The sequence below is a fragment of the Sabethes cyaneus genome, chromosome 3, assembly GCF_943734655.1.
Source record: "Sabethes cyaneus chromosome 3, idSabCyanKW18_F2, whole genome shotgun sequence".
In the NCBI taxonomy this organism is placed as follows: domain Eukaryota; kingdom Metazoa; phylum Arthropoda; class Insecta; order Diptera; family Culicidae; genus Sabethes; species Sabethes cyaneus.
The window spans coordinates 149,925,779-149,951,692 of record NC_071355.1 but is presented as its reverse complement, the minus strand read 5'-3'; the positions used below and the strand labels follow the sequence as shown (position 1 = coordinate 149,951,692).

Below are 25,914 nucleotides of genomic sequence, written 5' to 3'. Positions count from 1 at the left end.
AGAGAAGACTCCTTGCGTCACTTCGATTATGTATTTGTTTTTAGTTTGCACTTCCAACAGTAAACTTTTAAAAGGGCAGGACGTTCCAGGTGATCTTCAGAGGATACCTAAATAAATATATTGATTTAAATTGCGAGAATATTCAAATGTATGATTTAACTTATCAGCTTGCTTCTGACGCTGATTTTACTGCAGATACTGCAGTAAGTATGTACATATTCACTTTGAGTTACAAATATAATTGATTTTAGCTTTATTTGCTTTTAGGAGGTTTACAATCTAGATGCAGTTCGAATCAAATAAACATAAATCGTGCGTTGCCGTGCCTTTACCCTTGTAACATTAACCTAATTAAGTGGACTTAGTTATGAATAGAGTGATTGTATGTAGGATCGAGCACCGTAAGTAAACTATCGGTAGCAGTGATCAAGTTAAACGATATTTACGTTTTATTTTCTGTGCAGTCTTTATTAATGCACTCTAGCTAGTCAGCATTAATACGTATGTATCTATGAAAACTGCAAAAACAATCCTTACCGGCAGAACGGGTTTTGTTGTTCGGATAACCGGTGAGTGTAAAATTGCACAAATCACAATTGACATCATATCTACAGGAACGCACACATCACATATCAACTATTAGCAATCCGGCCTGTATTGCAATTTTTCAATTTCAATATCAAAATTCCTCTGAAAATGGATGCAGCGTTGCGACCTACATGTTGCATGTTACACGTTAGATAGAATTATACAACAACTAGCTGTAACCCGCGTGTGTCACCTCGCGTCTAATTGAGAGCGAATCGAAGTTACTCATTATAATTTTCTCTAATTTCGCCGAAAAAATACTTTTTTGATTTGATAATCTAGATTCACTATAATAGAGATAACCGGGATGTATGACCAAAATGTCTAAATCTACCTCTAACGCCATGCAACACTATGAGATGCAAGTTCGTTGCCAATACTTGTCTTGACTGCTGGCCGAATTTCTTAGACTCTTCATTTACATTTATATAGGGTAGACTGCTGCAGGTTGAGACTAGTTCAGGGTGGCCAATCAAAATGATTTTTTGATTTTCCGCTTTTTTCCGGTTTTCCTGATAAAATTTATTTGATTTTTCCGGTTTATTAATTGCGCAATATAAGAGAAATATTACCTTTATTTATTCATTTTTCTTATTTTTAGAAGTTTTTTCGCCGGCTGCATTTATTCGTTGTCAGTTTTGCGCAGCTTAACAATGGACTGCACATTTTGAACGACTCTTTCAAGTTTCAAATGTCAGAGGCCCATCAAAGTTCGGCGTATTAATCGAGTAAATTCAAGTAGGGGAAGACGGGGTAAGACGGCCCCCCTAAGAGAATAAATTGCTAGCATAAAATGTGTACGAAAATTCACATTTTCTTGTTCCACACATGGAAAAGCATTCATTTATCTACCATTAAAAATTATATAAAGAATTAATTAGTTTATTTTTCCGTGATTTTTCATCAATTTTCGAAACGTCTAAAAATTACTCGTTCACAATCAGGCGGGGTAAGAAGGACCACCAAAGGGGTAAGACGGACCATGGCGGAATAAGGCGGATTGTGGCAGATTGAAGGTTTCTTTGAGTTGTAAACACAATTTCAATATTATTAACTAAGTAAGAACAAGTTCTTAAGGGGTTTTTAGGTACATGCTAAAAGAAGGTATAGTTTAATTTAGATACCTGCTAAAAGGAGGAACTTTACTACTAGTTCAATTTTGAAAATAAGAGTAGACGTTATTTTACTCCACTGGTTTTTATTTACTCTTTTCTTGGCGTTATTTTTGTTGATTTGTCAGCAGGACGTTTACTCTTCGAATACCATTAACTTTAGGTGAAGGTAAAGAAGGCAACGTTAAGTGAATTGGAATCATCGAATTTTGATTTCGTTAGATCCAAATTTACATTGATTATGTCATTCGAATGGCACTTGTTGGCTTCTTTTGACGTGAGAGGCTCTGTGTTAGACAGATCTCAGATTCAGGGATAATTTTTATTACAGGTGTACTCTATTTCGAAAAAGACACTGATGAAGCCTGCAAGTCGTAAACGAAATGCGTATCCATCAGAATAATAAAATAGTTAGTCAAATTTAACAGGAAAAAGGTTGGTTTTTTCATTCAAAATTTCTAAAATTTATTAAGATACTAAACAGAAAAACTTTAGGCAATTATGAGCACTATGACGTATGGCCCTTTTACCCCGTGAAAAATGGCCCGTCTTACCCCTACCTAACAATTAACATTATTTTGCATTTATCTCTCAATCCGTACTATTTTATATACATTTTTCGCCACACGCAGAACAAGAATTGCCCAATTAAAGTCAGTGGTAAGAGAAACGTCAAAATACTTAGCTTTTTTTTGCTGAAAAACCTTAAATTTGTTGCTGCTGAAATTATATCGCATGAAGACACTGCGAACGAAAAGTTTGTTTTGATTCTAGTTTTGACGTTGGATACGGCCGAGTGCCACAGGTTGTCTCGAAAGTGTTTAGATAGGCTAATAAACAAAACATACTGGGGCATTTGTAGAAAATTTGAGGATTTCTTGACAAAATCGATGTGGTCCCTCTTACCCCGCCGGGCCTTCTTACCCCTTCTTACCCTAGTAGTCGAATACAATATCAAATACAATAAAACGCCAGAGATAGACTGCATTTCAGTCGAGATGCTGACCCATCTTTGTCAGCGCAGATGATGTACCAGCTATACAGCAAAATATGGAAAACAGCAACCATTCTGGTGCACTGGATGGAGGGCATATTGATCAAGGACCCTGAATCCGTAAAGCTGTACGCCAACGAAATGTGGTGCCTCTCAGTGGAGACAACGCAACAACAGCGGATAGTTTTCATTCGAGCCTAATGGCCTGATAACGGGATATCTAACGAGAAACTCCATCACCGATGCCACTAACGGCCAATAGCAACAGAAATTCGAGAACGAAGATGAAAGTGCAGTGAATTAAATCTGCAGTGAATCACTCGACAGGAATTCTCAAGAACAACGAAAAAGAGGTAAATCGAAAGACTCATGTCAACGCTTAGTCAACAACACCCGGATTGTTAACGACCACCACACAAGCTTTGCGTTGTACGTCTCACACTTCCTTAAGTTATAACGGGAATGAGCATTCCTCGTATGCTGCAATAAGCTTTTATTAAACGGCACCTTGGATACCCTTCTTGCATTATTTACAGCTTCATATACGATATGTTAGGCTATCGATCTTTACTCGAGCTGATTTACGACAAGACAAATCAGTTTTTTTCAAAAAGTGCTTTAGATTTTCTATGGGGTCAGAGTTAGCGGTGGCATTCATCCAGAAATGGTCTACGACGGGATTGAACCGAACAATGTGAACTGCTCGTTTGCCTTATCAGCGTCATAAACCCCTTCCAGTCATAAGCCCCTTCTCCAATAAATTTTCTAAACAAAGTTGCAACGGTTTATCTGAAATTTCTGGAGTCTGCGTAATCAATTCTGGCTTAAAACGGCGTTAATACAGCGCGTCAAAGGGTAAGTAAGAGGCCGTATAGCTGTCCAGAACAATAACCCATACTTCTCTCATTCATCAATTTTTAATATATTTGATACAGCTTTTGCTGCAAATCCAATATCAACTTTAGCAACCGCCAGCAAATTGTCTTCCGACAGCGCGAGATTAATAAATGATTTCGGTTTTGTCTTTAGAACTTTTGGTTAACAACCGTTTCCTTTATCCAACAAGGTCATTGTACAAAAAAGCTGATAGAGAGTCTTCACTCTGAAATTTTCTTAGAAATGGCTCGACCGATACCGCAACTAACATAAAGAACGACAATTTTACCTTAAAGAAAGCTTATCACCGATAGCTTCAGCGACAATTTTAAAATTTTAAGTGTTTGATATCTCGGTGAAACTCCTTTTGTAGCCAGAATATAACCGCTGCACTCGAGAATAAACAATCGAATTTTATTTTTAAAGAAACTGCTTGGCCATGTTGCTAGCTAAGACGAAGACCCGAAGACGCCTTGAATTCAAATCATCGCTCATCCTTCGTCTGCGCATGTAATCACATACATTAAATAGGCGCAATGGTGGTGTACACCGTTTCGACTTTTAAAGGAGAAGCTACTTTTGACCTCCCAGTTGGCCTCGGGGTAAGAGATGCTGGCCTACTAATAGCGTTTTTGTTTTTTAACCTGGGTTTATTGCAACACTGAATAAACAAACATATTCACGAGCATAAACAAACGTTTTCGGGTTGTCAGTGTATTGCTTAGTGCGAGGTTCAAACTGTGAAAAATCTCATTGCGAACCCGTCGTCTAAAAGTGCAACGTGAGTGAAAAAACAAACGTTTTGACAGCCGTTCGAATGGAACTAGAGCGAACCTAGATTGGACCTAAGCAAAAACAAAAACGGTATAACAAGTCAGTCATCGCATGTTCGAATCTCGGCTGGGAGAGGCTGTTAGAGTCAATAGGCCGTCTGAATAAAACAGTTTACTTTGCTTTTCCCGTTTAAATCGTATGGGAGCATTTGCTCTAACTCTTTTATTCATACGGCCTAATAGGATCGTAGCAACTGGCCCTGCAATTGTCCTGTACTCTAACAGCTGGCTGCGAAGTCTATTGTATAAAAACAGAAAGTCAAGTTTCGATAACGGAATGCAGCACCTGAGCTTTGCTTTTACTTTTGAGCTGACACGTCCTGGCCTAAAATTGAACCAGTCAAGGTGATGACAAATGCATCGCTGCAACGAAAAAGAGTTCAAAGTGCAGCAAGGCACGGTGTAGCTACACCGCAAACATAAAATCGTTAACGATAAATGTTAAGAGTTGGGATTTTCCCGGTGGTTGGTCGAAATTCCCGGTTTTTCCCGCTTTATTCACGGTTATTTCAAATTCCCGTGTTTTTCTCACTTTTCCCGGCTTGGTGGCCACCCTGAATTAAACATAATCGAATCTGTAGATCGATGAAAGGTCATGACGTTGCATTTTGCGATACTGATAAAAAAGGTTGTTCAGCGGACACCAATGGATCATTGTAGGTAACTTTTGCTCATGCTTACCGCTAGATGGACACTAAAGCCTCACGTGGCATATTTAGAGTAAACTTTAAGGCTGATACAGATTACACGTCATAATTTCTTGCCGTTTTGTTGTTATTGACGGTTTCTTCTTTTAATCAGCTCCAGGCCGTGGTTTCCTCTGCTGTACGAAGAAGTCGTCTCCATTCCACTCGGTCCATGGCCGCAATTCGCCAGCCACGTAGTCTACGTAGGGTCCGTAGGTCGCTGCTCGCTGCGCGCCCCGTCGTCTCGTTCCAGTGGGATCGTTATTGAGAACTTTTTTAACCGGGCAGTCGTCCGACATCCTCACGACATGCCCAACCCATCGCAGGCGACCGATTTTTGCGGTGTTAGCGATGGGTGGTTCCCTAAGCAGCTGATGCAATTCATGGTTCATTCGCCTCCTCCACGTTCCGTCTTCAATCTGCACTCCGCCGTAGATGGTGCGCAACACCTTCAGTTCGAAAACACTAAGGGCGCGTTGGTCCTCCACGAGCATAGTCCATGTCTCATGGCCGTAAAGGACTACTGGTTTAATCAGCGTCTTGTAGATTGTTAACTTCTGCGGTGGCGAATTTTGTTCGATCGCAGCGTCCTACGGAGTCCAAAGTAGGCACGATTTCCTGCTATAATGCGTCTTTGTATTTCTCTGCTGGTGTCGTTGTCTGCGGTAACCAGTGAGCCCAGATACACGAACTCTTCTACCACCTCGATTTCATCACCGTCTAAATGAATCCGGGGAGGGAGGCCAGCATCCACTTCTCTAGAACCTCTTTCTTTCATGTATTTTGTTTTCGTTACATTAATGGCAAGTCCAATCCGTTTGGCTTCAGCTTTCAGTCCGATGTACGTTTCCGCCATCCTCTCAAAGGTACGTGTCGACGTCGTCAGCGAAACCAAGAAGCTGGACGGATTTCGTGAATATCGTGCCACTCGTGTCTATACCCGCTCTTCTTATCACACCCTCCAAAGCGATGTTGAACAGCAAACATGAAAGCCCATCACCTTGCCGTAACCCTCTTCGAGATCAAAAGGGACTCGAGACTACCCCTGATACTCGAACAACACACATTACTCGATCCATCGTCGCCTTGACCAATCGCGTTAGTTCATCCGGAAATCCGTAGCAGTGCATAATCTGCCATAGCTGATCTCGATCGATCGTGTCGTACGCCGATTTGAAGTCGATGAATAATAAATGATGCGTGGGCACGTTGTATTCGCGACATTTTTGCAACACTTGCCGAAGCGCGAAAATCTGGTCCGTGGTGGCACGGGCACCCATGAATCCCGCTTGATATTGCCCCACGAACTCCTTTGCAAATGGTGATAATCGACGACATAAAAGTTGGGAGAGTACCTTGGAGGCGGCGTTCAACAGTGTGATTGCGCGGTAATTTCAACAATCCAACTTGTCGCCCTTTTTGTAGATCGGACACACGATGCCTTCCGTCCACTCCTCCGATAGTAGCTCCTCCTCCCAAATCTTGACAATGACCCAGTGCAGCGCTCTAGCCAGTAGAAATTCGCAGGTGGTTGGTTTGCTTTCTTGAGAACGGGATTACTGCGCTCTTTTTGGGATTTATAGCTAGTCCTAGATTGTCCATCATTTCGATCAATTTAGTGAGGAATCTATTTAATCTAGACGCCGCGCCTTCTAATGTGCTATCAACTACAATAACCGCGAAATCGTTCGCGAATTGGACTAATTCTCCCTCGTCTCCGTTCATATCGTGCAATTCTGCAGTGTATAAATTAAAAAGAATGGCGGAAAGGGGACATCCCTGGGGTAAGCCTTCGCTAACATTAATGTCGACGTTGCCTTCCTCGGTTTTCAATATCGTCTCGGGTTGTTAGGTACTCGTGTAGCCAAGAGATTAATTTCCAAGGTATTTTTAGTTTCACTAATGTTTTGAGGAGGCAAGAGGTTTTTACCGAGTCAAAGGCTTTGGATATTTCCAGGAAGGCTACAATGCATTCCTTCCCTTTGAGCTTTTTTTCCGCGATAGCGTTGACGACGTAATTAACACAGGATGTTGAAGAGGTATGCTTCCTGAACCCGAAGGAGTTGTTCGGTATTAGTTGTTTCTAATCTGCAATTTCTGTGATTCGGTTTTTGACGGCGGAGTTGATTAACTTGATGTTGACGTTCATTAGGGCTAGAGGCTGTTTTGAATTTGGAAGAGATTGGTCGCAGTTGGGCTTTGGAATGGGACGGATTTCCGTGCAACGCCATCTTGGTGGGATGTTCTCCTCAATAAAGACTCTGCTCAACATTTCACATATTTTAAACAAGATATCTGGCTCGAGTTTTTTTAATATACCGTAGGACATCCCGTCCTCTCCTGCGGCTGAGTGGTTCTTTCTAGTGTTTAATGTTTTTAAGATTTCTTCTGCTTTCAACTGTGTCTCGTATCCGTCGAGGTCTTTTTCCGAGCTTCCGTATGGGAACACAATAGAGCTTTGCTTATTGCCGAAATAGTAGTGCATGAATTTACAAGACGGAAAGTCTTGTAATGATAGTGGAATGTTTTTCCTTACTTGTCCCGTTAGAGAGGTATCTATTCCCTTAACGATGTTCCAAAGGTGTTTGGCTGGAGTGCACTCGTCGATTTTCTGTGGTAAATCTTTGATATACGCTCGCTTCTTTTTCCTGAATTCTCTTTTGAAGATTGCCCTTTGCTTCTGAAGGGCTAGGTAGCTTGTCCTTGTTTTGGTCTGATTATATTGCCTCAAGGCAATACGCTTATCTTGGTACAGGGCTGAGAGGTCCTCATTCCACCATTTTTTTAAGTAATTAGTTTTTTTTATTTTTGACAACATAAGTCGATTTGTCCAAGGCCTCTTCGAATATGCATTGCATTTCCGTTGGTGAGTATATGAATTGGGGTCTTATAGAGTTTATAATGTTAACGACCTTTTCCCGGTTTATTTTTTTGTAGCATCCCTGTGCTATCGGATTGTCTGAACTGATTTGCATTTGAATGGCGAGATGGTCGCTTAAATCTTCCGTCTTGACAGTCCATGAGCTTTTGCGTACGATTCCAGACGTTGCTAAGGGGACCTGACTGCGGAATCTCTACTGTCTAGGTTTGCCGTCATTGTGGGTTGCCCGTCATTGAGCAAGATAAGGTTTGAGTTGGTTATAAGCTCATCTAAGAGTCTGCCTCTTGCACACATTGGAACCGTTGAGCACCAGCTTGGGTGGTGAGCGTTAAAGTCTCCAGCGACCTCGATCTGTTGGTCTAACGTGTCCAGCCAGTTGAAGGGTTGTTTGAGATCTTCAAGTGCGTCCTTGTTATTATTTGGAGGTAAATACACAGAAACTAGGATAAGTGGATCGAAACCTTTAGATATTTGTACCCCGACTAACTCTAGAAATTTGAAGTTCGGCACGTCAATTTCCTTGCACATGAGTGTGGAGCCAATAAGAATCCCGACACCTCCGTAGCCGTTGGGTCGCCTTTTGGAAATAAATTCGAAGTTTTTAATTCTGAAGGGTTCGTTCTCTTTCAGCCAAATTTCTTGGAGTACAGGCCGGACTCGATTATTCGGCGATTCGAATAACCGGGGATTCGATTAACCGGGTTTTAGACTCAATTATCCGGGTGAAAAAATTTTTTTTTTTATTTTAAACCCAAATGTTATAGTTTTCATGCTACATGATGATTCCAACTAGACAAGCATTGATTCACCTCCCTAAAGCTACAAAATTCCTTTTTTATGTCCCTTTTATCGGCGAACAAAACAAAAATAAATCCTGCGATGATGAAATCAATTTTTTTACTTAAAAATCATCATCACCATCATCATTATCATCATCACCATCATCATCGTAATCATCAGTAAAAAAAATGCAAGAAAGGAATTTTATGACTTTAGGGGAGATTGATCAATAATGAAAAAACATTTATAATCCCTAAATATTGAAAAACATAACACACAAAAAATAATATTGTACCAAAAAAAAATCAGCAGTAAAAAAGGATTTTTCTGACTTTTGGGAAGATAGATCAATAATAAATAAAACATTTCTGATACCTAAAAGTCAAAAAACTTGACATACCAAAAAAAAATTTGTACCAAAAATGATGATTCGATTATCCGGGCTGAAAATAAAAATGAGCACCCGGATAATCGAGTCCGGGCTGTAATGCTATTTGAATGTTGTTCAGAAAGGCATATAGTTCTTCTCTTGTTTGATCTGGGCGTATGCTTTGAATGTTTATTTGTAGTATGTTGAGCGCTTTACAAGACATTGCTCATTGGTGTTGCTATTCTTCCGTCTTCTGTGGTGAGGCTAAAAGTTTCTGCTTGTAGGATGTCGTTTATTTTGCCAAACGCTTGAATAAGTAGTTGATCCGAGTCTAGTTCTGTCCTTGAATTTTGAATGTTTTCACCTAGCTGGTCTCGAAGGTCAGAAAGCGGCTTCAACCACGTTCTTAAACGAAGCTGTCGCAGTAGATCAATACGAACTTGGGCTAGAATTTCTACGACCACTGTGGCGTTGATAGTCTTGCCCAATCGGTTCTCTATATCGGATGTTGTTGGATCTTGTGATTGGACGTTCGTTTGTCTATTTTCCTTCTGAGTATTATGTAGGGTAACCAACCTATTTTGGACCCCCTCAGCAGCTATACATAATTTGGACACTTACAGCAAAATCAAATGGAAGTGTCCAAATTATGTACAGCTACTGAGGGGGTCCAAAATAGGTTGGTTACCCTATTTGTGAAGATTTTCTCCAGTTTCTCTGGTTGACAGAGCTCTGGGTGTTGGCTTCGTTGTCTGGTATACCGTTTTGTGAGACGGAAAAGAGTTCTGGGAATTCTTCTTCAATGTCTAGTAGCTGAAATCTATTCTCTAGTTTTGGGAAGTTTAGCTCTGCTTCGGCGTATGTTGAGCCTTGGTTTCGCATTTGGTTTATGATCCGTACTCTTCTCTGGCGTTCGACGCAGTTACGATTATCTGCTGAGTGATCGCCACGGTAGTTTGGGCAGCGGGTCGACTGTGTGCAGTTTTCAGTGTTGTGTTCCTTGCTGCAATTTTGACAGCGCTGTTGGGAGCGACAATGTTTCGCTGTATGCCCAAATCTCCAACAGTTTTTGCACTGTTTTACTGGAAAATTGTAGATCTCGGTGCGAAAGGCACACCCGTAAAAATACACAAGCTTCGGCACTTGTTTTCCTTCCACAGTGATGTTGATGTTGGTTGTTGGTATCAAGTCTGTATTTCCTTTGCGGAATATTCTTTCCCCCTTATTGATTTGATAATCGCTCGCTGCGTTTTCTCGCAATTCTTTTTCGTCGAAGTCGAGAGGAACGCCTTTAATTAGTAAGACTGTTTCTTTAAAGTATTTGGGAATGAAGAGTTTTAGATTATGTGGTTCGAAGTTTATGCCCTTAAGCTTGGAGTATTGGCTGCTTTCCATAAGTTCGATTTTGAATCTGAAATTGCCAATTTTAGTTATTTCGTTAAATCCGTGAAATTTAGCACTAGACAAAATTCTCCCTACAGCTACTGGGTGGAAGGGAAATGGTTTTTCTAAGTCGTGGGGTTCCAAAAACACATCTTTTAGATTATCTTGATGGCCGCTTTTCGACACCTGTCCAGCGCTGCTAGGCAGATCTCCTGCGGGTAGATTTGCCTTATCTTTCACTCTTGAGTCAGATGTGCGACGCACAATCGAGGGTGGTTTAGATGATTTGTTTGGCGTCGAACAAGTGGTAACAAAGTCTAACAAGTTTGTAGTTACGGATCTGCCGGAAATGAACCCATGTTGGTCAGAGGAGATATAAGACTTCGCGGCTTGTAGAATTCCGTCGCTGACGATAATCTCGAACAGTTTCGAAGCGGCGGAACGGCTAGTAATCCCACGGTAATTTCTGACGTCACGACGGTCACCTCCTTTTAGACACGGGAAACATGTAAGACAGCTTCCAGCTTGCAGGAAATTTTCCCCCTTCGAATGATCGGTTGTAAATAGCGGCTAACGGTTCAGCAAAAGAACTAGCACAGCGACAAAAAACAACAGCCGGGATTCCATCCGGTCCAGAAACGTACGAGTTTTGTGAGGCAACGGGTTAATAAAAATGATTTCATCAAATTAATCAATATTTATTATTTGCAGACAGGAATTATACGCAATTTAAATCAATAATCAATTTTCGTCACAATTAGTATTGTGCACTCTTGTAAAACAGAAGCGATGGTTCCTTTTGTAAACTAACCAGTCAATCTCCTAAAGAAATCATACGAACGCTCACATTCAGTCTCGTGGAGATGAAGTGCGAACATGAAAGGTTTCATCTGGAATCGGCAACAATATAATCGATACAACCGGCTACGAGGAATCGTACGTTTTTACTTCAACCAACCAAAAAACGCAAACGACGCCAAATCTGCTGACTAGCAGTATGTTGCACCCTGCCTTCAAGTAATATAGGAACTTATTCCGCTGGATATATGAATCAAAAAAAAGAAGCTTGTTGATGGTATACCATTGACGTCACAGCCGCTTCTGAAGTGTATGTTACATAAGCTATATGTTTTTTCTTACTTCACGATTAATTTTTGCATGATTTGAAAGCAAATCTTACGACAGCAAACAATTTACGTAAACTAAAGCTACGAACATCATCATCTATTCAATTGATCAGGACGCATCTACCAAGGTCTTGATCTGCTGTATTTAGCGAAATAAAAACCATTTTTGATGACTTTTCTTGCAGCCAGGCACAGGCGAATGAGTCGTCAGAATGAATAAACCCGCTGTAGCTGTTGCAGATCAGCAAACAACCGTGAGCGGCAGTGACAGAGGCAGTCCAGAGTCCAAAACTGAAAGCTCTACGCCACAGGCTAATGATTTATTTCGTGAATGCTGGCTGGATGTAGATATGTGCATGACATAGAAAGGTCGGAAAATCGATTGTTTCCAATTTTTACTTGTTTTGGTTTACGTGGTGTATGTTTGAGAACAAGATAATGGAAAGATGAATGTTACGTTGATATTATTTGTAATTTTGTTTGAATTGATTGTTACAGTTGTTTTTGTTTTATGGCAGTTAAAATACTCATTCAAAAAACAAGAAAATCTTATAATCATTAGAATAAATCTAAAAACGCTGGACCCAGCGGGTTTATCTTCTATCTATACCTATAAAGAAGGATTTCTGTCTGTCTGTCTGTCTGTCTGTCTGTCTGTCCTGTGTTCCTTATAGAATCAAAAACTACTGAACCAATCGGCGTGAAAATTTGCATGTAGAGGTTTTTGGGGCCAGGAAAGGTTTTAGTGATGGTTAGAGACCCCTCCCCCCACTAAGAGGGGGGGCTCCCATACAAATGAAACACTAATTTCTGCATAACTCGAGAACTAATCAAGCAAATAGAACCAAATTTGGCATGTGGGTGTTTTCGGTGACAAGAATTTATTCTAGGGTAATTTGAGACCCCTCCCCTCTTTATAAGGGGAATTATAACTCCTCTCCCCTTTAAGAGGGGGGGGGTTTCCATACAAATTTCCTCATAACTCGAGAACTAATCAAGCAAATGGAACCAAATTTGGCATGTGAAAGTTTTCGAGGGCAAGAAAATTTTCTATGTTGAATTAGGACCCCTCCTCACTTTAAGAGGGGGGGCTCCTGTACAAATGAAATACCAATTTCCTCATAACTCGAGAACTAATCAAGCAAATGGAACCAAATTTGGCATGTGTGTGTTTTTGGAGACAATTTTTTTTTCTATGATGAATTGGGACCCCTCCCCACTTAAAGTGGGGGGGGGCTCCTATACAAACGAAATACAAATTTCCTTATAACTCGAGAGCTAATCCAGCAAATGGAACCAAATTTGGCATGTAGGTGTTTTTGGAGGCAAGAATTTTTTCTATGATGAATAAGAACCTCTCCCCACTTTAGGAGGGGGGGCTCCTATACAAATGAAATACAAATTTCCTCATAACTCGAGAACTAATCAAGCAAATAGAACCAAATTTGGCATGTGGGTGTTTTCGGTGACAAGAATTTATTCTATGGTAAATTGAGACCCCTCCCTCTTTATAAGGGGAATTGTAACTCCTCTCCCCTTTAAGAGGGGGGCTTCCATACAAATTTCCTCATAACTCGAGAACTAATCAAGCAAATGGAACCAAATTTGGCATGTGAAGGTTTTCGAGAGCAGGAAAATTTTCTACGGTGAATTAGGACCCCTCCCCACTCTAAGAGGGGGGGCTCCTGTACAAATGAAATACAAATTTCCTCCTAACTCGAGAACTAATCAAGCAAATAGAACAACATTTGGCATGTGGGTGTTTTTTTTGGTGACAAGAATTTATTCTATGGTGAATTGAGACCCCTCCCCTCTTTATAAGAGGAATTATAACTCCTCTCCCCTTTAAGAGGGGGGGCTTCCATACAAATTTCCTCATAACTCGAGAACTAATCAAGCAAATGCAACCAAATTTGGCATGTGAAGGTTTTCGAGAGCAAGAAAATTTTCTATGGTGAATTAGGACCCCTCCCCACTTTAAGAGGAGGGGCTCCTGTACAAATGAAATACAAATTTCTTCATAACTCGAGAACTAATCAAGCGAATTGAACCAAATTTGGCATATGTGTGTTTTTGGAGACAATTTTTTTTCAATGATGAATTGGGACCCCTCCCCACTTTAGGAGGGGGGGTCCTATACAAACGAAATACAAATTTCCTCATAACTCGAGAACTAATCCAGCAAATGGAACCAAATTTGGCGTGTAGGTGTTTTTGGAGGCAAGAATTTTTTCTGTGATGAATTAGGACCTCTTCCCACATTAGGAGGGGGGCTCCAATACAAATGAAATACAAATTTCCCCATAACTCGAGAACTAATCAAGCAAATAGAACCAAATTCGGCAAGTGGAAGTTTTTGGAGGCAAAAATATTTTCTACGGTGAATTAGGATCCTTCCACACTTCAAGAGGGGGGGCTTCTACACAAATGAAATACAAATTTCCTCATAATTCGAGAACTAATCAAGCAAATGGAACCATATTTGGCATGTGGGTGTTTTTGGAGGCAACCATTTTTCCCATTATGAATTAGGACTTCTTACCTTTTTAGAAGGGGAAGGGCTCCCATTTAAACGAAATACAAATTTGCTCATAACTTTAGAACTAATCAAGCAAATGGAACCAAATTTGGCATGTGAGAGTTTTAGATGACAGAATTTTTTTTCTGTGGTGTATTACGACCCCTTTCCCTTTTAAGAGGGTGGGCTCCCATACAAATGAAATACAAATTTCCTTATAATTTGAGTACTAATCAAGCAAATGGAACCAAATTTAGCGTGTAGGAGATTTTTTAGTCTTGAATTTATTTTATGATAGTTAGAGACCTCTCACCCCTGTGGTAGGGGGATATGGACTCTCATACAAATAAAACAGAAATTTTTGCGAAACTCAAAAACTAATCCAACTCGAGAAATTCGAGACTCTTCCATAAAACATTAATCAATAACAAGACCACAAAAACTATCTATAGTAACACTAGATCATTCAGGACGAGCCGGTCGCGAGTGTTGCCGGTGACCCGCCGTCGGAAGCGCCGCCCACTGGGGGGCTTGCAAAACTCGAGATAGTGACAAAGATCATCCGAGATTCATGATTTATGTACAACACAGGTTAATTTGTGGCAATACGAAGTTTGTCGGGTCAGCTAGTAAACTATAAAACTAATTCAGTAGTTTTCTGTCTTATCTAATTTAAAACATTTTTTAGTTTGTTTATTATTGATTTATCGATCCCGTTCTGTTTGAACGTCACAGTTATGCTATTTACTTTTTATTTTTCGTCACCGTAGCATACGCAGATCGAGAAAAGAAGGGTTTTATTTCACCGAAAAACATCAATGAAACATATTATCACAGTTATGCTACGTTTGTTATTCAGATATTAAATATGCTAGACGACCAAAGCATTTTCCTGGCTGATTTATGGAAAAATTCCATTTGTTTCGCCTTCCAATATCTCTTCTACGAGGGGATGGAACTTTGGACACCAATAGGTTTAACCGGTTGCTGGATTATATCACGTTGTTTCATTTATCATTGAGATATGACACATAAATATATTTTTATAACATCACACCTGGTTTAAAGCTCGTGATACACATGATTAGATGTAAAGATATGTTATTTACAGATTGTTTATAGATAATTCGTGATAAGATTCTAGTTGAGCGTAGTGCATGTGATGTCAACAGCGATAGATTCCTAAAACAGAAATTTTAGGAAACGAAGGCAGTAGGGGATCAAACATACAACAAAGGTAGGAGCTAACGAGATCCGCAAACTGCACAAGAAAGCAATGCAACAAAGCAATTCAAGCGAATGGAACTAAATTTGGCTTGTGGGAATTTTTGGAGGCAGGATTTTTTCTACGGCAATTCGAGGCCCTTCCCGTCTCTGAAAGGGGTATCTCTTATGCAAATGAAACACAAATCTCTGCATAACTCGAGAACTAATCAAGCAAATGAAATCAAATTTGGCATGTGGAAGTTTTGAAAGCAAGAAACGTCTCTACGGTGGAATTTGTGACTTTATCTCTCAAACCCCTAAAATGTATGGTGGACTATAATAAGTTTGATGGTATGATTATCTTTTTTGACAATAAATTTTTAACATTTTCACTGTATTTTGTATTCTACTGTTACAATAATTCTTATCTTCGTGCTATGGTTATTTTTTCTGGGAATACAATATAGATGAAACGCGTATGATTATTTCTCAATACGTAGATATATTGCCTCCAAAATAGTACAAATATGCCAGTTTTGCTCATGTATAAGCAAAGCAAAGCAAAGCTTAAGTGCTACATTCCGTTATCGAAACTGTTCTTCTACCACAGATTTTACAGCCAGCGGTTAGAATACAGGACAATTGCAGAGCCAGTTGCTACGATCCTATTGACTCTAACAGCCTCTCCCAGTCGGGATTCGAACATACGACGACTGGCTTATTAGACCAGCATTATACCTCGAGGCCAACTGGGAGGTTCTGGAAAAAAATGCTGTTTTTTTTAACTTTTATATAGGTATGTACATATTAAAATACTAGCTGGGCAGCATTTACATGAAAAAATTGAAGTTATAGATTATTTCGAAAGGTAATATTTTTATTGCCGTAGGACTACGTCTTACTGCAGTATGTCCAAAAACTTGCTTGCGTTGATCGCACGGCTTTTGCCGGGTCATTTTTCAATATCAAAAAAGGGTCTCGATTTTGGCAGCATAGGCTACATGCGTTCGTTGGCAAATTCGAAATCCAACTGTACTATTTTTGCGTCACCTAAAAATCGTTTACCACAGAAAGAGTCGCTATTAGCTGCAAACTAAAAGCCATCAAACATTGCATTTAACGTAAACAGAACCGCATATTCAGCTCAACCGGTATTACTTTCAACGCGAAGAACCAGCAAAACCGCGATCACACAACTACACCTGAAAGCAGTATTTGTCGTAAATAAAAGAAAAACTGCATATATTAACGTGTGTACCGGTAAACGATCATCTTTATTTTTCCTCCGATTCGCGTTTTACCATTGTCATCATCATCATCATTATCAACAGCGGAGCAACATCAGACCACATCTCTAGCAGCCGGCGAAATATCGTACGATATCCATGCGAACACACATCAATGAAATAGCAAATAACCACCACGAACGACGCCACGTTTTCACATCTCTTTAGGTATATATAATCAATTGAATAATCGCATGTAGAGATAAATGATCGAAAGTTTTGGAAAACTGTTTAGAACATGAACAACTAGCTGCATTCTGCAACCAGCTGTGTCAATGCAAATCAGTCTTAAATGTTGCAAAATAAAATACAGACTACCTATTACGTAATTTTAGCTTTATAATAGTAAATCTGCAACCCAAATTCTATTTACTAATTTCATGAAGTAAAGCAGAACGCATAAAATTTAATGCTTCATTTATACAGTAATATTAAACATGCAAATTTATTGAGAGTATAACATCTGTTCTTTTCTGTCAACTAACAAATTAATTTACTTTTTGTATCATGCTAAGTACAAGGTTTTAATAGAATAATATTTAGCAGTTGTTTATTTAAAAATTTAGAATTTAGTGCTGATGATATGCTGATGTAAAAAACACGTAATATTGCATTATGATTTTACTCATTCTCATTGAATGCGATAGAAACGTGTAAGAGATGAGTGTGTCCTGTTAAGCCCCAATATCCCCAATTAGATCGTACGCATTTCGTGTGCCCAACGTTGCACTTGTACTAGTGCTTCCTTTTCTTTTCATTCTCACACCAAACACTTAGTTCCGATCGAAATGAGATTGTATTTTTCTTATTGAAATTAGATGTAAATTTCAACGTCTGATCGTTACTACAGTTTTGCACTGACAATGACTTTGTATTTAATTAATGCAAATCAATAGTAACTGTAAAACTCAGTCAGTAGGAAAAAATGGAGTCTAAAAATGCCTGCCTCTCCATTTGCGGGGTTTTGTTTACTATTGAAAGATTGTACAATCATTGTCAGCTACCAGCAAGATAAGAAGCTAAAACAAGTACCGAACTTACCTACCCGATAATCCAAGGATGATTAAGTATCAAGCTTACGCACTTCTTCCTCAAAATAATAATCCACTTGATAGATTAAAAATCATTAAAACTCATGCACCTCACACAAAACCAACACAGAATGCTCGAATCGAATGTGGAAGAGAGACCGAACGTTACACTCCACGTAAGAGAAAGCAGACCCAAATTTGAAGTTACTTTTCTTATACAACAAATTTAGCAGCTAACACACCGCCAACGAACACGTATTGCGAAATTACGTCTTTATCACGCAAAGAAAATAACCCGACTAGCGTATGGCACAAAAGGAAACGAAAACGAACAGCACGCAAGCAAAGCAAAATCGCATTCAGCTGCAGATGAAAGAGATAGGGAACGCGTTCCGAGCTAAAAAATAGCTCATTTTTCTTTGGTTGTTTCTATGTGAATAAAAGAGATGAAAATAGTTTTGCTTTCGTGATCACGCAAATGCTGACAGTTTGAAATGAGATTTCTTGTTAGAGTGAGCAGGCTTGAAAATCTCTTCTAATTTTGTAGTCGACAGTTTTGTTTTTTCCGTATGAGGAAGAGAGATGCAATAACATAATCCCAAAACGGTGTAAAATGCAAGACGTACCACCCGCGACCCGCTAACCATTCAATTATTACGTAACGCAGCAGGGGGGAGAGGGCATGTTGAATACCTCAAGGAATTCCTGTTACACAGGTTACAAACAAGCAAAAGCATTCCTTCAAGAAGACTGGCAACTCTGCCAAAAGTCGAGAGATGGTAATAGCAATGCTATCTGCCGAGTTAAAGTTGAACTAATGCACCCCAAGCAACAACGGTAGCTGAATTGCAAGAGCAATTAGGGTAACCAACCTATTTTGGACCCCATCAGCAGCTGTACATAATTTGGACACTTCCATTTGATTTTGCTGTAAGTGTCCAAATCTAGGTCCAAATTATGTACAGCTGTTGAGGGGGTCCAAAATACGTTGGTTACCCTACTGTTCACGGGTTGGTTTAAGGCACCCCATCGACATCTCTACCGTGGAACCCCGTTCGTTTGACCGTTTTTAATCTGAACACTTTTTAATTTGAACCCCGCTGGTTTGCACGATGTGCAAATTAAAAATGGTTCAAATGTCATTCTCAATATGGCATCATTTGCCTTCGCAGACAATGCACATAAACACGATTTGTGTGTACTGATCTAGCGTGTTTAATTCTAGTTTAATCAGTTTCACATTTCGTTTCCCAACGATTACGATAGAAATCCGATCGGAGAATAACATATTCGCTGTTTGCAACTACCAACTAAACGAGACTAAATCAAACCACCAAAACAATAACAAAGAGCAGGGCGGTCAGTTCAAACAAGTTTCAGCATATTTAGGGTTGCTAGTTGTTCAAATTAAAAACGAACCCCGTTAGTTTGCATGAGGAATCGTTCAAACGAACGGGGGTCCACTGTATAACGAGCTGCAGTGAACGTCAGCGACAGCATGTCCTGGGCTCAAAATTTGACAGCGGGCCCAAATCAGACTGCTGGCAGTTGAGTGAAACGCAGTGCTGACATGCTATCTCCTTTTCGCACACACGAGATGTTGGCAGCGAAAACATGGTTGCCTGCCGATGGGGTGGTTTAAGGCGATCAAAGCTGCATAAAGTAAGCACTTAAATGGTGTTTGAATAAGCGATGTTTAAGCTACTTTAAGTTTTTCAAACCAGTTCTCTCCCAAAAACTGACAAACAAGCTTAATAGCGGATTTTTCTGTTAAATAATCTGCTTCTAAACAGCCATAAACATCAAACCGTTTTACGGCTGCTTAAAGGTGTTAAAGTGTAGAGTGGAAGCTTTCATTAGGCTCACAGCTTTCAAACTACATTAAGGCTGCTTAAGGGTGTTAAAGTGGCTTTACAAACTTCTACCAAGTTTTCTTTCGGCTCACAGCACACATACTGTCAGATCATAGAATTTCGCAATTCGGCTGACAGCAAAAGTATGTCAGTTATCGACATTATCGACTGCATCACGCTAGGCGGGCTAGGCTTCAGGTGTAAAGATATTCTCACTGTCTGTTCTGCAGATGCAAATGGGGCGGATCATACGGTGAGTGCTTAGTGATCAAAAGATGGCTGGTTCAATTCCCGGAAAAAAGACATGCATTTTAATTTAGCTAGCTTACTTAAACGAATTAAAGTTATTCGAAACTAAAAATATCGCGTTCACGGCAAAATAAAAATGACGCGTTTTTTTTTTAAATTTAAATTTTTTTAAATTTTTTTGGCTGCATAAAGGTTGATGAAGCCTTTATTAAGCGAATGGAAAAGCAGATTACAAAACTATTTCTCGTTCTAAAAATAGAATTGAGAGCATTGCGCAGATTGGCTATTTAAATGCGCAAAAAAGTTTCTATTAAGCTTCATTGCAGCTTCGAAAGCAGCTATTAATTAATCTGAAGCTTGATAAAATCACCAGATTTAGATGTTTAAGAGCTGAAAAAAGATTTTTATTACTAAACCTAAACCATAGATCAGCCACAGGTTGAATAAAATCAGCTATAAAAGCGTTTGATCAACCTGAAATTGTTACTTGGGATTCGTACAACTTTTTACAGGTTTAAAGCAATAATAAAAACATAACTTACTAAAAACTTCTTGATGTTCGTATTAACTGAATAAAATGCATATCCACCTTTTCTCGTGCCTAATGGCGGCTAGTGGGTACAGTTTTCGATAATGTTTATTTGCTTTTGGGAACTCCGCTCACGTATCGACTTTTTCGCGTGCGTAATGGCGGCTAGTGGGTTTAACTTTCGGAGAACGCTACTGTTTTACCTGACTCACTGCGAATATGCGTATTATTGAAATAAAACTTAACCATACGTTTTATTCGTTTATAACGCATGTGCAATTAATATCGATAACAAACGATTTTTTATAAGTTGTGCTTTTGTTATTGCATTTAATTTGTAAAAAGTTGCATGAATAAAAATTCAGTTTCACAATCCAATTATTGCGTACTACTGGCACTTGATATAAAACGTTTAAGTACGTTATTTTTAGTGATCAAAATTAACGATATTTTCGATACAAAGGCGATATTTTTCGAAACCTTTCGAACCAACACGATTCCGCGAACACAACGCATATTCGCAGTGAGTCAGGTAACACAGTAGCATGCCATTGGCAACTTTATTCACATCAAGTTAATATTTTCAACCTTAATTGGGTCCTAAAGCCCTATGTAGTTTTTAGCTTGAATCGATGAGGTTAGGGTTAGGAACACATATTTTGATATTCAATTTTATATTTTTAGGCTATTGCCGTTAAAAACCTTTTTTTTTAATTTTGTGAAATTTTGAACAAAAAATAAACATTTAGGCAACCTTATATAGACAAACTATAGTTGTGCATGGTTGTGTCAAGCGGTGTCTAGACAACACGAATTATAAAAAGAAACCATAGTATGTCTTGCACGAGGGGCAAGACACTGTTGAAAATATATTACTTTTCCCTATGGAAATATTTTTCCAACCTTAATATATTGACCTTTCCCACCCATAATAAACCTAAAGCCCTATAAAGTTACATTTATTTATACATTTATAGGGTTTTAATAGGGCCTAATATATTAATATTATGATAATATTTTGAAGTGTCTTGCCCCTCGGTCTTGCAATACCACAATAGTTCAAAATAATGGACGCAGTGGTAAGAGTACCCGACAGAAGAAGAATGTCTTGAAATGTCACGGAAAACTTTTTGTTTACCTTCACGCTCATGTGATAGTGTGTCAAAAAGTCAAAAGTTGCAAAGTCAGGAAATGGCTTGGCAATCGCGACCTAAAACATTTTCTGAGTTTACAGCTCATTTTCCGGTTCCGGTCATCTCAGTTTAATTAAGGCCTTTGTCAAAATCAGCAATAAGCGTAGTGACTGCACTTGGTCACAGCGTGGATGGCTTCAGTTTTCGGATGCAACACCCGCCATCGAGATGCGACCGTGTTTGGTCAGAAATTTTTGGTCTGCCGTTCGCCCTACTGCTGATTCACATCGGAGTAGCAGAACATACCAATCTGATTGATAATACGGTGCCAGTTTCGGTTGGCGTTTTTTTTTCATACTGTTCTGCGGGGTCGATTGTACCGAGATTATATTGCGCTCTTCACACTCAATTGGACTGCACAGTTATTAAGTGCAACCATCAAAACTGTGATGAAAAGTGTGCTACTGATAATATCGCTAGTAATCTTATATCGATAATACCATCAAACTTCATCGTCATGGAAGAATATCGAAAATTGGAGGGTTTAAAGTGAAATCTTCTTCTTGATTTGTTATTATTTTAACATTTTTGTTCTATTTCTTACGTATTTTTGCTTATATTGCCATATTATCGATATTAATTATTAACGATAACAAAACTTTATCAATAATCGTTATAGATTTTGACCGACATTTCCCATCATTACAACTCTCCCATCTGAGCTGACATTTGATTTAGCAGTGGCGCCAGTACCAGTTGTAGGGAAAGCAAAGTATTTAATTTTTCATTTATTTCATATATGCTGCATATTTATTCAAGTTATGAATTATGCGTGGAATTATGTATTTAGAAACTATTTTTATATTATTCTTTGCGTCGATAACGACTCTACGTAAGCATTAGAATTTAAATAGAAATCAACCAAGATTCATGGTTTTTTCCCACGAAATTTTGGCAACTTTTCTCACCTACAAAATGTGTGACTGGACAAGTGTGTTCAAAATCCAACTTTCAATGCAAAGAGCAATCCTGTTGGCCATCAGTTTCACATCGTTTAGTCATTCTTAGCGCAAACTAGATTTGGACAAAGTCTAGCACCGCCCAGGTAACCAATAAGCATTAAAATAAGCAGTAAATCAGTCGTTTATTAGCATCCCTGGCGTTTTATACTGCAGGTTGTTGTTTATCAGCTTTTTAACTGCATAACTGTTGTAAATTGGCATCCACAATTCTATTTAAATTCTTTTTGCTGGTAATTAGCTGCAAATAAGCATTGTCAGCACTATAAGAGGGCTAGCAGTAAAGTAGCCGCATATTTTGCCAAAATAGCATTTAAGTAGCATTTAAGGCAACTTAAATGCTTATTGGCTTGCTTTTAAATTGCATTGGAAATGCTTATTGGTTACCTGGGCGTGAATCGATGGATTGGAATATTGTCAGTTCAGAGAAAAATTCTCATCGAGCGATTTTGAACGAAAAAGAAGAAGCAACCCCGCAGTTGTCAAACTTCTCAAACACTGAAACAAAAACGCCGTTATGAATAACACGTGATACACTCATAATTGGAAATGCACAAAAATAAAATTTTCGCGCAAATCGTCACAAAAAAATTTTATTCCGAAGAACTAACGTCTGTTTTTTTTTCATTTAAATATAGAAAAACGTTTATCTAGTCACATATTGCCATATTTTACTTACTCACATATTGAAAAAACGTCACGTCGAAATTTATTTGTTTATAACATTCAAACAACCGAACCGATTTTAATGATTTTGGTTCCAAATGAAAAGTTTTCCTGTGAAGTTTTTGGGGAAAGTATTAAGCTGAAGCAATAAAACGAAATACACTTCTAATTAAAAATACGCGTGAATAATAATCTTTTAATTATGTTGGATTTGGTGTAGGCCAAAAATAAATTACCCATAATCCGTACCTATTCAGCTTTTTGCGAGCCATACTGGTAGACGTGTTCGTAATATTTGAACAACATTTTTGACATTTCCCTAATACATCGCACGTTTTCTTTCCTTCCTAGGTCTATAGAACAAGACAAATTTTGATATTTAACTTTTGTCATACAAATAAGATTCTAAGTTGAATTTATATTTTATTAAAATTATGTACTTCTTTAGATTTGGATTTAAGAAAGAATTATCTGATAAACAGTGTAGAAGCCAGGCAGGATATAATTTATTAGGTAGAACTAGGGTAGAAATATCTACGCCTTCTGGAAAAGAATATGAAGGAATGGGAAAACCCGGTTTTAGTGTAGGAAATCAAGATTCATCGGAAGTCCAGGCGTAGAAATTATATGTCTCAAAGCGCACGTGACGTGGCATTGAAATTGATTTGAGCGAGGATGTTTGGAGAGTCCAATTCGCCCACTAAAACTTTCCTGATTAACAGAACTCTTTCAGTTTTTCTCCTATTTTCGAGAGTTTCAATGTTGAGTAGGTTGCAGTGGTCTTGATACGGCGGAAGCACTAAAGGGTTTCACCAGGGTAGAAATCTCAAAGCATACCGTAAGAATTGTTTGTACTGCTTCCAACCTGGAGGACCAAATTCCAGTGAGGGGCTCCAAACTTCAGCAGCATACTCTAGGATAGAACACATAATAGAGAAGTACAGAGAAGTACAGGGAACGTAAGCAAGATGGATATCTAAATTCTTTGGATACCCTAAATATGAAGCCCAAATTTTGATTGCCTTTAGATATTACATATGAGTAGTGTTTCCGAAAACAGAGGCTCGTATCAAGAAGACTTGGGAGTTCTTTGATTGCATTTACCCTTTCCAGTATTTCGTTGCTGATGCGGTAGTTTCATATAATAGGTTCTTTCATGCGACTAAAAGAGATGATCGAACACTTGCGCACGCTAGTGGAAAGCTCATTCTTTTGATACCAGTCTGCAAAAATGTCGATTAGTTGTTGTAGTTCGCAGCAGTCTTCAATTGATTTGACCGGCACAAACATTTTAAGATCATCAGCGTACAGCAATCTGGATCCTCGTGGAAGTACAGCACAAACGTCGTTAAAGAATAAGGAAAACAATAGCTGTATGAGGTTACTTCTTTGTGGAACGATATTGAAAAACATACAGGACAGTCCATCCAAAGGACACGAGAGTGTCCCCGAAACGCGCACATAGCACATCACTTACTCCAGAGTAGCGTTGATCAGCCGCGTCAGTTAATCCAGAAAACCGTATTCAATGTATAAAACGCTTACTAAATAATAGTCTGCCATCTTGGATTTCAAAATGGTTCAAATCTATTTTCGACTACTGGCAGTTAGCTCCGATCTAAAAAAGTCTGTATTGCAAAGTTTTTCATGAAAAATGCTAAATAATAGTCCGCCATCTTGGATTTCAAAATAATGCCAAACATCTATTTTCGACTACTGGCAGTTAGACCCGTTCTAAAAAAAGTCTAATTGCAAGGGTTTCCAATTTTCCATCTAAAATGCTAAACAATAGTCCGTCATCTGGGATTTCAAAATGACGAGACTTACAAAGAACGCATGAGACTATTTTGCAAGATGACATTTAGTATCAGTGATGAAACTGACCGTCGTCACCAGCCCCGATAGGGGTAGCAAGTACATGTAGTTCACTACGAGTTGAGTAGGTTTTTAAACTACTGCACGATTTAGTTAGATACTCTGTCTAGCTCACAGCAGCTCTATGTTTGATTCTAATGGGATGCATTTTATAACCTTTTCCATGTCAATAATTCGTATTTACATTGCTAACTCTAAAAAAAATATGTTTCTACGTCGTTGAAATGTATATTTTAAATGTGCTTTTTAAATTTTTGTGCGATTAAATGTATATTTTTGCAGGTTATGACTGAAAATAATTCAGCGTGTACGCATAATGTTTACGTGTTTCTTTAGATGAGTTTTTATCAGTGTTTTATCAGAACTGTCAGTTTCGGTTGTCAGTTGCGGTTGTCAGAATGAGCGCAAAACGCTAATTTTTCTCTGAACGGACAATACATTGCCCGAATCAAAACTTTTATCCGATAACTAGTACAAATTTGATGTTCCACTTCCTCACGACCAGCAAAACGCAGACAAGCACAAGAGACAACTGCGAAGCTGTAACTGTCAAAACGATCAGCTGCTCTAATGTCAAACCAGAGTTGCCAGTGAGAAAAAGTTATCATTGTTGCCAGAAACGTGTTATTTTCGTTATGTCAAGAAAGATCTCTAATGTCAAGGGAGAATAAATTACAATATTTTTGTTTTTTAATTTTTTAGTGCTCTGCACAAGGGGTCGGTCACTCGGCACAGCCGATTTTATGTTAGGCGACTTGAAACGAACCGAGCTGTGCCGATGCTGTACCGAAAGTGCCGAACTGCAAGATTTGTTAAATTCGTTAAAATCTGATAGATCTGGCAAACGTGCGAGATGATTTTTGACAACTGGCAGTGCTCCCATTTCATATGTAAAATTGAACCGGAGGTGTGTAAAGCC

General features: G+C 38.9%; 1 protein-coding gene across 2 annotated transcripts in view; it reads right to left on the bottom strand.

Moving 5' to 3' along the window:
• LOC128744158 (ATP-citrate synthase) overlaps positions 1-17,960 on the bottom strand; it is a 42,298-nt gene extending 24,338 nt beyond the window's left edge. Inside the window, exon 1 of one of the 2 annotated variants that reach the window (XM_053840963.1) lies at positions 17,682-17,960. The gene's annotated coding sequence lies outside the window, so the exon portion shown is untranslated. The remainder of the gene's footprint in view (positions 1-17,681) is intronic. The other variant, XM_053840964.1, reaches the window with a different exon arrangement.
• Between the last annotated feature and the right edge of the window lie 7,954 nt (positions 17,961-25,914).